The 16,029-nt window shown below is 42.4% G+C and overlaps 1 pseudogene across 1 annotated transcript; it reads right to left on the minus strand.

Moving 5' to 3' along the window:
* Positions 1–3,292: 3,292 nt before the first annotated feature.
* On the minus strand, positions 3,293–15,582 carry LOC309561671 (annotated as a pseudogene). The gene is made up of 3 exons: positions 15,562–15,582; positions 5,147–5,208; positions 3,293–4,320 (listed from the first exon to the last, which is right to left on the minus strand). The product of its transcript is annotated as an uncharacterized misc_RNA (transcript).
* Positions 15,583–16,029: the final 447 nt, after the last annotated feature.

The following is a 16,029-nucleotide window of genomic DNA, read 5'->3' on the forward strand; positions in this document are numbered from 1 at the left end:
ACCAACACAGACTATCCCCCAATTTAACTGATCCCCAAAGGTTTTTGATTAAATAGCGGAATAGAAAATATGATCCCAAAAAAGTGTATGTATATCACACGTACACAACCACACTAGGCCCCAATTACTATTGTTTGTACCCCTAAAAGGCTAGGAGTAGGGGGAGTATGGAACAGGCAGCACCCTCAAACCTTCAGAAGTATGAGATGAACCTCAACAACTTGGAAAGGTGGATCTCTCTCACACGTACCAACACAGACTATCCCCCAATTTAACTGATCCCCAAAGTTTTTGATTAAATAGCGGAATAGAAAATATGATCCCAAAAAAGTGTATGTATATCACACGTACACAACCACACTAGGCCCCAATTACTATTGTTTGTACCCCTAAAAGGCTAGGAGTAGGGGGAGTATGGAACAGGCAGCACCCTCAAACCTTCAGAAGTATGAGATGAACCCCAACAACTTGGAAAGGTGGATCTCTCTCACACGTACCAACACAGACTATCCCCCAATTTAACTGATCCCCAAAGGTTTTTGATTAAATAGCGGAATAGAAAATATGATCCCAAAAAAGTGTATGTATATCACACGTACACAACCACACTAGGCCCCAATTACTATTGTTTGTACCCCTAAAAGGCTAGGAGTAGGGGGAGTATGGAACAGGCAGCACCCTCAAACCTTCAGAAGTATGAGATGAACCCCAACAACTTGGAAAGGTGGATCTCTCTCACACGTACCAACACAGACTATCCCCCAATTTAACTGATCCCCAAAGGTTTTTGATTAAATAGCGGAATAGAAAATATGATCCCAAAAAAGTGTATGTATATCACACGTACACAACCACACTAGGCCCCAATTACTATTGTTTGTACCCCTAAAAGGCTAGGAGTAGGGGGAGTATGGAACAGGCAGCACCCTCAAACCTTCAGTATGAGATTGTGTTCACTGTACCCCACAAAGATTGAGTTCACTGCACCCCACAATGATTGTGTTCACTGCACCCCACAAAGATTGTGTTCACTGCACCTCACAAAGATTGTGTTCACTGTACCCCCCAAAGATTGTGTTCACTGCACCCCACAAAGATTCTGTTCACTGTACCCCACAAAGATTGTGTTCACTGCACCCCAAAAAGATTGTGTTCACTGCACCCCAAAAAGGATGTTGTTCACTGCACCCCAAAAAGGATGTTGTTCACTCCACCCCAAAAAGATTGTGTTCACTGCACCCCACAAAGATTGTGTTCACTGCACCCCAAAAAGATTGTGTTCACTGCACCCCAAAAATGATTTTGTTCACTGCACCCCAAAAAGGATTTTGTTCACTGCACCCCAAAAAGGATGTTGTTCACTCCACCCCAAAAAGATTGTGTTCACTGCACCCCAAAAAGATTGTGTTCACTGCACCCCACAAAGGATTTTGTTCACTGCACCCCAAAAAGATTGTGTTCACTGCACCCCAAAAAGGATGTTGTTCACTGCACCCCAAAAAGGATTTTGTTCACTGCACCCCAAAAAGATTGTGTTCACTGCACCCCACAAAGGATTTTGTTCACTGCACCCCACAAAGATTGTGTTCACTGCACACCAAAAAGGATTGTGTTCACTGCACCCCAAAAAGATTTTGTTCACTGCACCCCAAAAAGATTGTGTTCACTGCAGCCCAAAAAGATTGTGTTCACTGCAGCCCAAAAAGATTGTGTTCACTGCAGCCCAAAAAGATTGTGTTCACTGCAGCCCAAAAAGATTGTGTTCACTGCAGCCCAAAAAGATTGTGTTCACTGCAGCTCACACACAGAAAAATGGATGTGGATCACTGACACCTGCCTATCTCCAATCCCACACCACACAGCAATATCGATTGTAGTTTGTAGAACACAGTTTCCCTAAAATTCAGCAGACTCTGTCCCTAACAGGATTGAGAAGAGATCGTAGATCAGGATTGAGTGCAGACCCCACCCCCCACACAGCAATATCGATTGTAGTTTGTAGAAGACACTGACCCTATATAATTCAGCAGACTCTATCCCTAAAATGCCTACAACTCGCCCTGCCTAAACACTCCGACCTGTCCCTCAATTCTATCCGGACACAAATGGTTTTTTCCTGCCTATCTTTCCCTAATCAGCAGCCAGCACGTTGATGTGTGCTCTGTCCCTGAATCTAAGCAGCATAATGACGCCGCTGCGGCTGCCTCGAACTTATAAAGACTTGGTCACATGCTTCAGACGGCCAATCACAGCTACTGAGACATTTGCAGGCATGGCTGGGATGGCTTAAGGCACACCAGTTAAACGATTGTTGATTGGCTGTTGAAAGCCCGCCATGAAAAGAGCGCCAAAGCATGCAAAACCCGGAAATAAAACGACCGAACACGGATTTTTACCCGAACATACAGTAAAGTGTCCGTGTCCGTGTTCGGGTACAAAAAATCCAATTATTCGGTACGAACACGAATAATACAGTCCGTGTTCGCTCAACACTAGTAAAAAATATAGTTTTTTTTTTTTTTTAAATTGTTGGTCTTTTTTTGTTTATAGTGAAAAAAATAAAAACTGCAGACCCTCAAAAGAAATCTCTCTTTGTGGGGGAAAAAGGGACATACATTTTATTTGGGTACAGTGTTGTCAGTTAAATTAACGCAGTGCCATATCTCAAAAAATGGCCTGGTTAAATCTTCCGGTGGTTAAGTGGTTAATACAACTTGGTCACCAGCCCATCGTCAAGTTGCGATTAGAAACTCTACAAAAATATATATTTAGCCCCGGTTCACACTTGTGCGTGTGCGGGGTTCGCATGTAATGTCGGAGCGCACTGTTCCGACATTACATGCGATTGGCTGTGCGGTGCGAGTTTAGCCATACAAACTGTATGGCTAAATTCGCATCGCACCCGCAGCAAACACGCACAGGTGGCATTTTTGCAGCCGCATCAGGATCGGATCGCACAGCAGTTCACACTTGTGCGATCCGATCCTGTGCGAACTGCACGATCGCACTGCGATATGCGATCAAACTGGGGGTGTCGTTAAGATTACATTGACACCCCCAGCGGATCGCATATGGCAGTGTGAACTGCCGGGGGTGCGTGTGCGATGCGGGAACAGGCTGCGAGTTCGCAGCCTTCCCGCATCGCATCAGTGTGAACCGGACCTAAAGCTTTTATATTTTCCTGCATTTTTAATTGTTTCATTACTGATACAAACTTGGATACCTTTAAAAACAAATAAAGTAATAATTATTTTGATGCAAACAAAAATCTGGAAAAATCTGATAGAAACATTTATTCGGAAGTATCTGTTTGTGCCGTTGGGATGCTGATAACTGGGATTGTAGTATGAGGGGCTGTAAAGGTACCAGATTTTTTTGTTTGCTCTTTGCCAAATTCATGGACAGGACTTTTCATTTCAGGATTCCCAAGCATTGGAGATGACCATGATGAATTTATGACGTGTGAACTCACGTTGTTGTGTTCTGTTGTCTTGTCTGGGAGAAGACGTTATCTTCTCTGCTTGGTGAGTCTGGATTTCGACTCCCTGTGGATGTATTTCCGCTGGCAGGTAACTTTGTCTTCCTTTTCTGGCCTCCAACACCAGGGGTCTCGTGGTAAGAGTGTTGGGAGAATTATCACATCTTCTCCCAGATCTTGGAGAATGTTTCATAAGGTGAGACTCTACAGCTGGAAATAAACTGCCAATCTCTGAAGAGCCTTGTTGGTGTCCTGGTGGCGATAGAGGTTTTGAGATAGTTATGTAGCTCCATCTTTGCATTTCCACCACACTGTTCGGCCTTGGCATGGATGATCTTGCACTGCTTGAGCCAGAAGGCTTTGAGACTTGCTGTGGCCTGGAATGGGAACCTCGGTCATAGTCTACTCTCTTCTTGGGGTTGACTCCATTTATGACTGTTCCCAGCTGACTAAGCTGAGCCCTTTCCTCCCAAGCCAGGCCAGGTTTTGGGCATTGTTTGCTTTCCTGCCAAATCTTTTTGACTTCTCTATACCTGAACTGTCTGTCTGTAGGCTCTTTCTCTTCCCTCACTAACTCAGCCTTCTGTTTTGTCCCATCTGAAGATAAAAATTGTATATTAAACTTCACATTAGCCGACAATGACCTTTTAACGGTTTTGTTCTTTAAAGTGGAAGAGGGTGACTTAGTTTGTCTATTAGTCATTAGGTCCTTGGAGTAGTTCGTATTGTCCTGAGTAACTGAACTCGTTCCCGTTGTAGGCCTTACACTATCTGCTGGCCATTGGCTGCTGAAGAAATGGATTTGCTTTGCAGGAACAAGCTTTTGTAAGTCAGACACTGTACTGTGTAAGATCCTGGTACCTGCGGTACCCTTCCAGCCTATTATTTGTACATTACGTTCCACCATATAGATAGGTGGAACGCATCTAGTACCTGTCCCTTTAAATTCCATGACCTCATCAGTGAGTGCCGCTCTGAGCGGCTATTTCAACCGCCGGCATTCACTCACATGTGTTCGTGCTACAGCATTACCTAACGCTGCCGAATCCTCCAGCTATTCCCTAATACCTGGATTGACCGAAGACTTGCTACAACATCTTGTATCTCGCTACAAGATCATTACCTCACCGCCGGAACCCTCTCCTTACAAACCTACCAGTGATAAGTACCCCACAGGGGAATACCTTCCTAATCTACTTTCACTACTACTCTGCTTACTAAAGACTATTGCTACTCTAAGAACTATACTGTTACATCTAACATCTGCACCGCTACTTAGATTGCAAGCTCTTGAGCCTATTACCATCTTGTCACTGCACTAGCCTAGCATCTCCTGTACACTTCATCTGCTCTTCACTACCACCTGTTACCTGTACATGATTGCTATCCTAAGTGCTTACTATCACCATCTGTTACCTCTTACCATTACTATCACTATCCACGCCTGTCCCCTCAGTATCACCTCTATACTTTCACATATAAACATATCACTCCAGGAACATCTTTAATGAGTGTCTGTGTTTGTGTATGTGCTTGCTGAGACAGGCTGATGCACAATGATGAGTCTTGAGAGTTGGATATGGTAGTTCAACACATCTCTACATGACTACTGAGTGTAACTTCCCCAGCTGCAAATCCACACCACACAAATAAACGCCGGAGAGTTACATACTGAAGAAGACAAACATGTTTTCCTTCTGGTATGTTTCTGGCTTTGTGTCAATTGCAGTCTGGAAAATAAGGATATACGTAAATAAAAGTATGATTTCAGTGAGCATTTAACAACCTCAATATCAGGCCAATTCTGACACTTCTCTCATACATGTGAATATTTGCATTTTTTTGTTTTGCTAGAAAATTACTTAGACCCCCAAACTATCTATTTCTAAGCAGAAGCCCTAGAGAATCAAATGGGGTTTTGCAATTTTTTTATGTCACACGGTATTTGTGCAGTGGCTTTTTCAAACGCAAATTTTTGGGAAAAAATGCAAATTAATGAATTCTAATGTACAAAAACACAATTAATAGCCATTTTTTTTTATAAACTATAAAAAGATGATTTTCCACTGAATAAATAGATACCAAACACCCGTTGAATAGCGACAAACTACAGTACCTAAAAATCTCCATAGTTGAAACTTTTAGATGCCAGATCTCTCATCTGCCCTTAAAAGCATCTGGTCAAACTGAGATGAGTTTAATCAGATCCTGTTAAGCTGGTAATGGTTTGAAAACCTCAAACCAAAACTGGAAAAGTATCCTGGTCGTTTCCAGTTTCATAGACCATAAAGATGATTGAGGAAGTTTTGGTCCTCCTTCATCTCTATGGTCAGCCGGTGGCTTCAGTCTCTGGCTTCCTGGTGGAATGGGAGAGCCCAGAAAGGCAGCGGAAGGTGGTGGGGACCCTTTCCACCACATGTAAAAGCAATTAGATTGCTTTTACATGATTCAGCATTACCGGCTGAAAAGCATTGTAAGTATACATATTCCATACCTATGGGACTGCTGTGGAAGCAGAGAATCACAGTAGTACTCATTGCTTTTACAGTGTTCAACATTATTTTCCAGGTCCAATACTGAGCAATCCTCTCTTTTGCATAGTGAACAAGGGTTGTTGCTCACTCAGCACGGCTGCTATTCACAGAACACTGTTTATTTTCAATGATAATAAGGCGTTCTCTGATTGGTTAGGTGGAGAGGTGGGGTGCTAACATCATGATCCCCACCTTGTCAAGTCAGAGAATGCTTTGTATTTATTGAAAAAACACAAGGTTTTCTGTGAATGGCAACCATGCTGAGTGTTTACTATGCAGAACAGCAACCAATCGGCACAGGACCTGGAAGACCACAGTAAACAATGAAGTGGCGGAAAATACAACAGTAGTTCTCAGCTTCCACGGCGGTCCCACACCTATGAAATATTGCTATTAGTCTGGAAAATAGTTATTTGATCCCCTGCAGATTTTGTAAGTTTGCCCACTTGAAATTAAGAAATGAAGGGTCTATAATTTTTTTTATCATAGGTGTATTTTAAATCATACAGACAGAATATCACAAATAAATCACATGATACAAATGTTATGAATTGAGTTGCAGTTCAGTGAGTAAAATAAGTATTTGATCCCCAAGCAAAACATGACTTAGTACTTGGTGGAGAAACCCTTGTTGGCAAGCACAGAGGTAAGACAACGGCTTGGGGGCCACAATGTATTGCACTCGGAACAAGATTAGAGATTTTTTTTGTATAAATTGTGGTGTCTCTTTTGCAGACTTTGGATAGAAGTAGCAGGTGCAGAAAAATTGGGCTTTGGGTGTTGGTGGTGCCTTTACACTGTAAACCTATGGAGGTACTCTTGATTAATGCAAGAATTGCCTTGCTGTAAAGAATTGAAATGTGATGGCCCCGTCAAAAACAGTTGTGGAAAAATTGGTCTTTGGTGGTGCCTTCATCCCACAACCTTCTAGAGGCAGAATAACCTGCTCTGGCAGCTGCAGTGGACTGCGCACTAGTGTCAACTTGGGTCATAGAGGATGAGGATTGTTTAGTAAGCCAGTCCACCACCTCCCTTGCATGCTGTGGCGGGATAGCATGGGCAACATCACTAAACAGAGGAAATTATGCTTTGTCTGAGGACAGACCATGTCCACCTTTGCCTGTGGACACAGACACTGCTGGGCCCCTCATAGTGGCATGGGAACATCTGCCTCTCCTGGTTGGCCTTCCAGACATGATGAGGGGGGAGGGGGGGAGGATCTTATTACCCACATTTAATAGAAACTGGGAAATGTATGATTGTATGCACTTTATTGAATGAAAAGTGGTGTTTGGTGCACTTTAAATTGAGGACTGACGCTGACAGAAATGAAAAAACTATTAAAAATAAATAAATAAATAAAAGGGGAACACCAGCGTCACAGTCAGAAAACTCTGTCTGACAATTTAAAAAAAAGGGGGCAGGCAGGGGACAAAAAAAAAAAAAAACCATGCAGCTACCAAAAAAATAAAGGTGTATAAAGCACTGTATATAGCACTAAAACACTGCACTACACTAACACTATACTGACAACACACTATACTGACACTATAATAGCACTACACTAACACTCTACACTCAGAGTCACAATCAGTGTACACATTAACTCGCTAGTAGCAAACTGAGCCCTGCTCTATCTATCTTCCACTCCAACAATGCACTGCAAAAGCTTCCCTTGGAAAGGATCCTTTTATAGTGTGGGGTGGGACTATAATCACTGAGTCGTGATTGGATAAAGTCATCATCACTTTGTCCAATCAGGGCTCTGACATTGCTCTGTGCCCTTATCAGTAAAGCGGTGCAACACTTCATCCAATTAAGGCCCTAGAATGCACTGTGCAGCACGCAGTGCATTGTGGGTCACTCGGCGAGCAAACAATCTGCCAAGCACCCCGAAAATTAAGGTGTTTGCCGAACAGGCTGAACTATCGCTCGGCCCAAACCATTCGCCTAACACTAATGATGACTAATTACCAATAGGTGTGCAGTTAGAAGCATCCCTCCGTGATATCCTATCAGTACCAGAATGCATACCGGCGATGTATAAGTACCTTTAGTCTGCACTTATATAAAAAACTCAAAAAAGAGCTTTTAAACAAATACAAAAATGAAGGAACACTATCATCATTTAAATGTTACAAAGAATATAATAGAATATGTAAAAAGGAAATCAAGGATGCAAAAATTCTAAAGGAACGACAGATTGCAAAACATAGTAGGACAAACCCTCAAAAATTCTTGAAATATATTAACAGTAAAGAAAATCAAGTTTGAGCATGTAGGCCCTTTACAAAATAATCTGGAGTGGGTGACTGTGGACAAAGAGAAGGCACATTTATGAAATACTTTCTTCAGCTCTGTGTATACAAAGGAGCATGGGGGAGTTTATAACCATAATGGGGATGGTATTGACACAGCCCTAAATGATCCATAATGGCTCAAAAGTGATATGGTCTAGAATTATTTAGACAGAATAAAGCACCTGAACCTGGATGGCATAAACCCACGGATCCTAAAAGAATTGAGCTCTGTCATTTCAAAGTCATTGTTTCATTTTTAGGGACTTTTTAATGGGACTTTTCATTTGACTAGAATAGTACCACTGGATTGGCGTATGGCCAATGTGGTGCCTATATTTAAAAAAGGATCACAGTCTTTATCAAGTAACTATAGACCAGTTAGTTTAACTTCTAAAGTCGGGAAGATACTGGAGAGTTTAATAAAAGCCCACATAGATGAGTTATTGATGGAAAAAGTATTTTACATAACAGACAGCATGGATTCATGAAAGACAGAAGTTGTCAGACAAATCCGATTTCTATTTATGAGGAGGTAAGTAAAACCTTGGACAGAGGGATGGCTGTGGACGTAGTATACTTGGATTTTGCAAAAGCGTTTTACACAGTTCCCTACACACGGCTAATGTGTAAGGTAAAGTCTATAGGCTTGGAAAGATCAGTTTGTAAATGGATAGAAAACGAAATACAACTAAAAGTGTATTCAGAGAGTAGTGGTTAACGATTTTTATTCTGAATGGTCTAAGGTTATCAGTGGTGTACCCCAAGGTTCAGTATTGGGACCCTTACTTTTTAATATCTTTATAAATGATATAGGGTCTGGGATTAAAAGTACCATTTCAGTCTTTGCAGATGACACCAAGCTTTGCAGTGGAATAAATTCCTTACAGGATGTCTCCAACTTACAAGTTGACCTCAATGCATTGTTTTATTGGGCAACTTTGTGGCAAATGAGGTTTAATGTTGATAATTGTAAAGTTATGCACTTGGGGGCTAAGAATATGTATGCATCATACATACTAGGGGGAGTGCAACTGGGGGAAGTGAATGGTGAAGAAGGATCTGGGTTTTCTGGTAGATCAAGCGCTGCGCAAACTGTTGGCGCTATATAAATCCTATATAATAATAATAATAATAATCATAAGCTTAATAATAGCATGCAATGTCAAGCTGCGGTTTCCAAAGCAAGCAAAATCCTTTCTTGTATTAACAGAGGCATGGACTCCAGAGAGAGATATCATTTTGTCCCTGTACAAATCATTAGTAGGACCTCATCTGCAATATGCAGTTCAGTTTTGGGCACCAGTTCTCCAGACATCGGGGAGCTGGAGAAAGTGCAGAGAAGGGCAACCAAACTGATATGAGGCATGGAGGAGCTCAGTTATGAGGATAAATTTGAGGAACTGAATTTATTCTCTCTTGAGAAGAGGAGTTTAAGAGAGGATATGATCACCATGTATAAATACATAAGGGGTCTACATAGTCCCATCGGGGGTGTTTGAAATCTTGTCTCTTTCAACCAGGGACTTTTTACAAGCGCTTGCCAAGGCGAGTATGAAGAATAAAAGCCTTAGAAATTCCCTTTCCTCATGCCTTAACTAATATGCGTGGCAATCATTGTAAAAAACAAGCCCCAGTGGCCTAATGGATAAGGCACTGGCTTCCTAAGCCAGGGATTGTGGGTTTGAGTCCCATGTGGGGTGTTTGAAATCTTGCTTGTCTCTTTCAACCAGGGACTCTATACAAACACTTGCCAAGGCGAGTATGTGGGTTCAAGTCCCATCTGGGGTGTTTGAAATCTTGCTTGTCTCTTTCAACCATGGACTCTATACAAGCGCTTGCCAAGGCGAGTATGAAGAATAAAACCCATACCGCTTCTATTGAAGCATAAGGATGTTCAAATGTTGAACAGAGCTTTCTCAAAATTTATTTGGCAAGGCAAACCCCCGCGAATCCTGCTGGAAAAGTTGCATCTCCCGAAGAACATGGGGGGGGGGCTGGTCTTTCAAATGTTAGACTGTATAATCTTGCATGTTTGTTGAGGTATGGGCTGGACTGGCTTGGGGAGGGAAATTGTTACACTAACAACACTTTGGAGGAGCAAATAGCTCATCCTCTGAGTTTGGCGGGCATTCTGCATAGCAAATTCTCATTTTTACCAAAAACTATACAACAACATGTTTTGCTAGGAGATACTTTTATAGCCTGGAGGGAAACCCGCAAGAAATTACATGTTCCACTAGGCATTTCAAAGTATCTATCATTGATGGGAAATCCAATGTTTCCCCAGGCAAGGGACCATCTAGCCTTTGAATAGTGGAAATCTAAGGGCTTGGTGAAAGCATACTCTTTGATACAAATGGAAAGCGGGACCTCCAGACTTAAATTTAAATCTTTTCAGGATCTTGCTGCAGAATATGATCTTCCTAAATCTCACTTCCTGGCCTACCACCAAGCAACTTCGTATATATCTTCATGTGCGCCAAGCCTGTTAGAGGGCTTTCAACATACAATGATTGACAATCTGATACAACAGAGGTCCTACTCAATATCCACAATATTTAAATTATTGCAAGACGAACTGCTCCCCCCCTCTACAGATAGAATGTTTGAAAAGTGGCATATCGATTTTCCTGGATTAGAGTTTTCACATCTGATATTTCAGGGCTATAGGCTTATCAGGACACTTACGGTGAACGAAATATGGAGAGAGACTCAATTTAAATTTATTCATAAAGCCTATATTCCAACCCTCTTCACCAAAGATAAGAGAACTAAAGCTATATGTTCTCTCTGTAAGTCAATCAGGCCTACACTGGCTCATAGATTTTGGCACTGTCCTAGAGTGATTCCGTTCTGGGATAGAGTAGTGCACTATGCCAATGCGGTAATGAATACCGACCTACGGAAATCTCTGCATCTTATGCTATTCGGAATAAACTTGCCAAATAATACCTCTCAGGCAAACTTATCATCCACTGTCCCGCCGTGGATACATCTATGTTTTTTGGGGGCTAAGAGGACCATCCTAAAATCATGGATCCAGCCTAGTCCCCCTACTCTATCTGCTCTTAAAAGGGAGATTTGGTCATTATTGCATAAGGAACGAACGGATACGGTTTTACAACATTATATCTCCACAAAAACGTTCTTTGACAAATGGCAATCCTTTATAGATTAAGTATGGAATATAACTGCGCTAACTATTGTATTCCAGCAGCGACTTAAATTGCGACAAACAATCAAAAACGTATGAAATGGGTAAGTTGCGCTAATGAGTGATGTTGTCAAATATTTACATAAATGTCAAATCATATAAATCGTGAAGAAGTGTCCACATGGACTATTTAATGGTCAACTAAATGTCCCAAAACTCAGGAGTTCTTCCAAACTCTTCAACTTGAAATATGAGCCACCAGATGAGTGATCTCCTTACCAGATAGATAAAGGAAATTAGCCCTCAAAACACCAGATGAAGTGGATCTGCAGCCTCGAATCCAAAAATTGAATCGGTTCCCGGATATTGTTTGCATGTGGAGAGAAATTAAATATCCATAGCGTGACACTGTATGACAATCTCTCAAACACCCAATATGTGAACCTTCACTAAGAAGGTGAAAGGAAAGGCCACCACACCAGTGCAATTAACACTGCCAACGGCCAGGTGATACGTGAATAAGACAGCCCAATAACCACCAAGAGGATATAGAACCGCCACCAAAATCACTGCCTCTTACCAGAGTCTGATTAATACAAGCCAAACAATCAATGACTTCAGTGTGTGCCAAACGCCATATGGAAATAGATGCAGAAATGTGAAGAGACACTCAGAGGTCTGATGATCTAGACCAAAATCACTGCCGCTTACCAGACTGTGACAGGTGACAAGCAAAGGGTCTCAAACAATCCTCTGGATAACTGATGTCAATTGCTCCAAGTCCAGCCGACCAAGCCAAAAAGGAGACAAAAAAGCACTCCATAGTGTAAAACCAAACAAACTTTAATTCAAAAAAGAAGAGCAACTTACAAAAATGTAGATGGAGAAAGCGTGGATAGGATGCGAGCCGCCGGCCGGTCGGCTCCTTCGCCCGTCCTCAAACTCAAAGCAGTGACGTCAGCACGCCGCGACCGACGCACGTTTCGTCAAATATGACGTTTCAAGTACCTAAAGATAAAAAACTAAAAAACTAAAGATAAGTGATTCGTAGGCCTGAATAATGCAACCACCTTCTTGTTTAAATTGATTTCCCCGACTTATTCTCTGCCTATATTAAGGTATTATATGGACGTATGCAGTGTTGACGGACCAACATTTTAGGATATATATGGGAACACCCATCTCCAATAGCAATAGTAAAAAATAAAAATTAATCAATCGGACCAGCCCATGTTAATATGTTAAGATGTTGAGAAACGATATTCTTTCCCCCCCCCCTTTTTTTTTTTCTATTCTTTATATTACTATAGAGGATAGATTTTGATATTATGATTATTCTTCTTTGTTATGTTTGTATGACTTGTTGGCTATAAATTTTTTTTTTTATAAAAAGAGATTTAAAAAGGAAAAAACAAAAAAACAAAAAGAAAAAAAAAAGAATTAAAGCCTTAGAAATTCCCTTTCCTCATGCCTTACCTAATATGTGTGGCAATCATTATTAAAAACAAGCCCCAGTGGCCTAATGGATAAGGCACTGGCTTCCTAAGCCAGGGATTGTGGGTTCGAGTCCCATCTGGGGTGTTTGAAATCTTGCTTGTCTCTTTCAACCAGGGACTCTTTACAAGCGCTTGCCAAGGCGAGTATGAAGAATAAAAGCCTTAAAAATTCCCTTTCCTTATGCCTTAACTAATATGTGTGGCAATCATTATAAAAAGTCCCCATTACAACAACACTCTTATTGGGGAAATCATTCTCCTTACTTTGATGATGAGGTCGATTCTAGAAATATGTCTCCTTATAATTACAACCAATCCCAACCTGGGCCGAGTCATCATTGGGATTTTCCCAGAGAAAATCAAAACGGGAAGAGAGGTCCCAACCAAAGAGAGGCACCAGAGGGGGGAGGCGCAAAAGGAAAAAGACAACGAACCTAACTCAATCAGGTATATTCAATCTAAGTAAGGTCCAATTGTCAGAATAAGAACTATATACTTTGGATAGAGGACTTAAGTTTGTTCCCCCTAGGTCCATGAACAAATTTAACACCTTCATAGATATTCAAAAATTTATAAGGAAAATTAATGTTCAAAGATACATCTTGACCAACCCTCGCCCAATTACTTCCAACAATCATTCCACAGAGATTGTCCATTCCGGATTGTCTAACCCTTTATTATTTAATCCCCCAGGGAAGATAGCGCCAGCTGTCACAGTTTTTAGGGATTTAGTATTAAAGGATTTGGCTTCATTGCATCTTAACCACTTGCCGACCGCCGCAAGTACATTTACTGCGGGAGTCAGCCCCGTGCAGGCAAAGTGACGTAGTACTACGCCGCTCGCTCCTGACGTTCTGGGGCGCGCTCCCGTGTGCCCCCACCGCCGCCGATGACCTGATTGGGTTCAGAACCAATCAGTCATCAGGTCCAGGCCAATGATTTTTGCCCTGGACCTGTTGATCGGTCCTGCCCAATCAGATTCCATGCTGAGCCGGTGTAATGTAAACACAGGCTCAGAAAAGACCCGCTCTCCCCTCCCATGATCCTTTTTGGATACATTGAGAGGAGAGAGCACATCTAACTGTGAGTACTGCACCAAGCACACATACACACACTTAGATAGGCACATTTAACCCCTGATCGCCCCCCCCCCCCCCAGTTAACCCCTACACCCCCTGTCACAACACACTGTATACTGTATATAGCATTTTCCTATATACCTGTATAATTGTGATTTGTGACCAGGTGTAGCGCTTGCGGCCCTCCCTTTTACACTTAAAATACCCGCCACCCCCCCATAAAGATTTAACCCCCTGATCCCCCTAATCCCCCCCCCTGATCACCCCCAGTTAACCCCTTTCCCCCTGTCACATTGCACACGAATACAAACGTAATATACTGCTTTTCTGTATTTTGTACTAGTGCGATTGTAACTTGAGTTAGCGCTAGCGACTTCGTTTCTATCCCAAGTAGGTTTAGAGTCCCCGCCACCCCCCCTTAAAGATTTAACCCCCTGATCACCCCTACACCCCCTGTCACAACACACACTGTATACAGTATATAGCATTTTCCTATATACCCGTATAAGTGTGACTTGTGACCAGGTTTAGCGCTTTTGGTCGTTCCTTTTATCCTTAGGATACCCGCCACCCCCTCCCAATAAAGATTTAACCCCCTCATACCTCCTGACCCCCCCTGATTACCCCCAGTTAACCCCTTCCCCCCTGTCACATTGCACACTAATACAAATGTAATATACTGTTTTTCTGTATTTTGTATTAGTGCGATTGTGACTTGAGTTAGCGCTAGCGAATTCGTTTCTGTCCCAAGGAGGCTTAGGGTCCCCGCCACCCCCTCATAAAGATTTAACCCCCTGATCCTCCCCTGATCACCCCCAGTTAACCCCTTCATTGCCCTGTCACAGTGTCACTTTTATAGTGTAAGAAGAAGCAGCTTGGTATGTATATTGTCTTGTCTCGTATGGCGGAGATCCAGGGGAGATCTCTGAGTTGAAGCTTTTTCTTAGGAAGCGTCAATACAACCAAAATGCCTCCTTGGTTCTGGAGAGAGATTATGGGAAATATTACTCCCCTGATCCTTACCAGAACTGTAAGCAAGGCATAGCAGTTAAGATGGTCATAGGGCTGAGGGATAGTATGGGTTCCCTGGTGAAGTCTAGATCAGGGATCCTGAAGATCTTCAGGTCATATTACACAGACCTTCTGGGAAAAAAGGACCTTAATCGGGACAGGATGCAAAGCTTTCTGGATTCTACTCCAGGATTGGGTACATTGCATTTGATGGATTTGACAAAGTCAATTTCAGCAGATGAGGTAGTTTATGCTATAGAAAAGCTGGCTACCAAAAAATCACCTGGGCCAGATGGGCTGACAGCTGAATTTTATAAGTGTTTTAAGTCCATTCTGGCTCCCTTTTTAGCAGAGGTTTATAACAGCTGTCTAGAAGAGGATTCGCTCCCTCCCTCCAGAGGCAATCTGCTGTGATTCTTCAGTCAAAAGGTAAAAAGACCCCTCAATGTGTGAGTAGCAGGCGATTTGTTGTCCAATCATCAGCACTGCTCGGTCCAATGCAGAAGTACCTTTTCAGCAGTTTTAGCCATCGGGGAGGCTTGGAGCAATGCAGGGCTGCTGGATGAAGAAAGTATTTGCTGACATTGGATCAGGCGAAGACTTTTGATTGAGTCAATCTGAGTACCTGTATTTGCTACTTGGTAGATATGGCCTGCAGGGCAGGTTTATAGATTGGCTGAAAACATTATATAAAGGAGCTGAGGGCTTCCCACGTGTTAATGATTTGGTTGGACAGCCTTTTGAGGTTGGCTCTGGTGTGCACCAGAGGTGTCCTTGAGCCCCCTGCTATATGCATTCGCAATTGACCCCTTCATAAGAAAGTTACAGGGTGGATCATTGTGCGGGATACCTTTGGGCATTGCTGGTGTGCTGCCTTTAAAGGTCGCGGCCTATGCCGCTGATGTGTCTGTTATTATCTCTGGGATGAAGGAGGCGCAGGAGGTGGTCTCTGTGATAGAGCAGTACATGGAGGCTTC

The sequence above is a fragment of the Pelophylax lessonae genome (assembly GCF_965119305.1).
Source record: "Pelophylax lessonae genome assembly, chromosome: 8".
NCBI classification, from domain to species: Eukaryota; Metazoa; Chordata; class Amphibia; order Anura; family Ranidae; genus Pelophylax; species Pelophylax lessonae.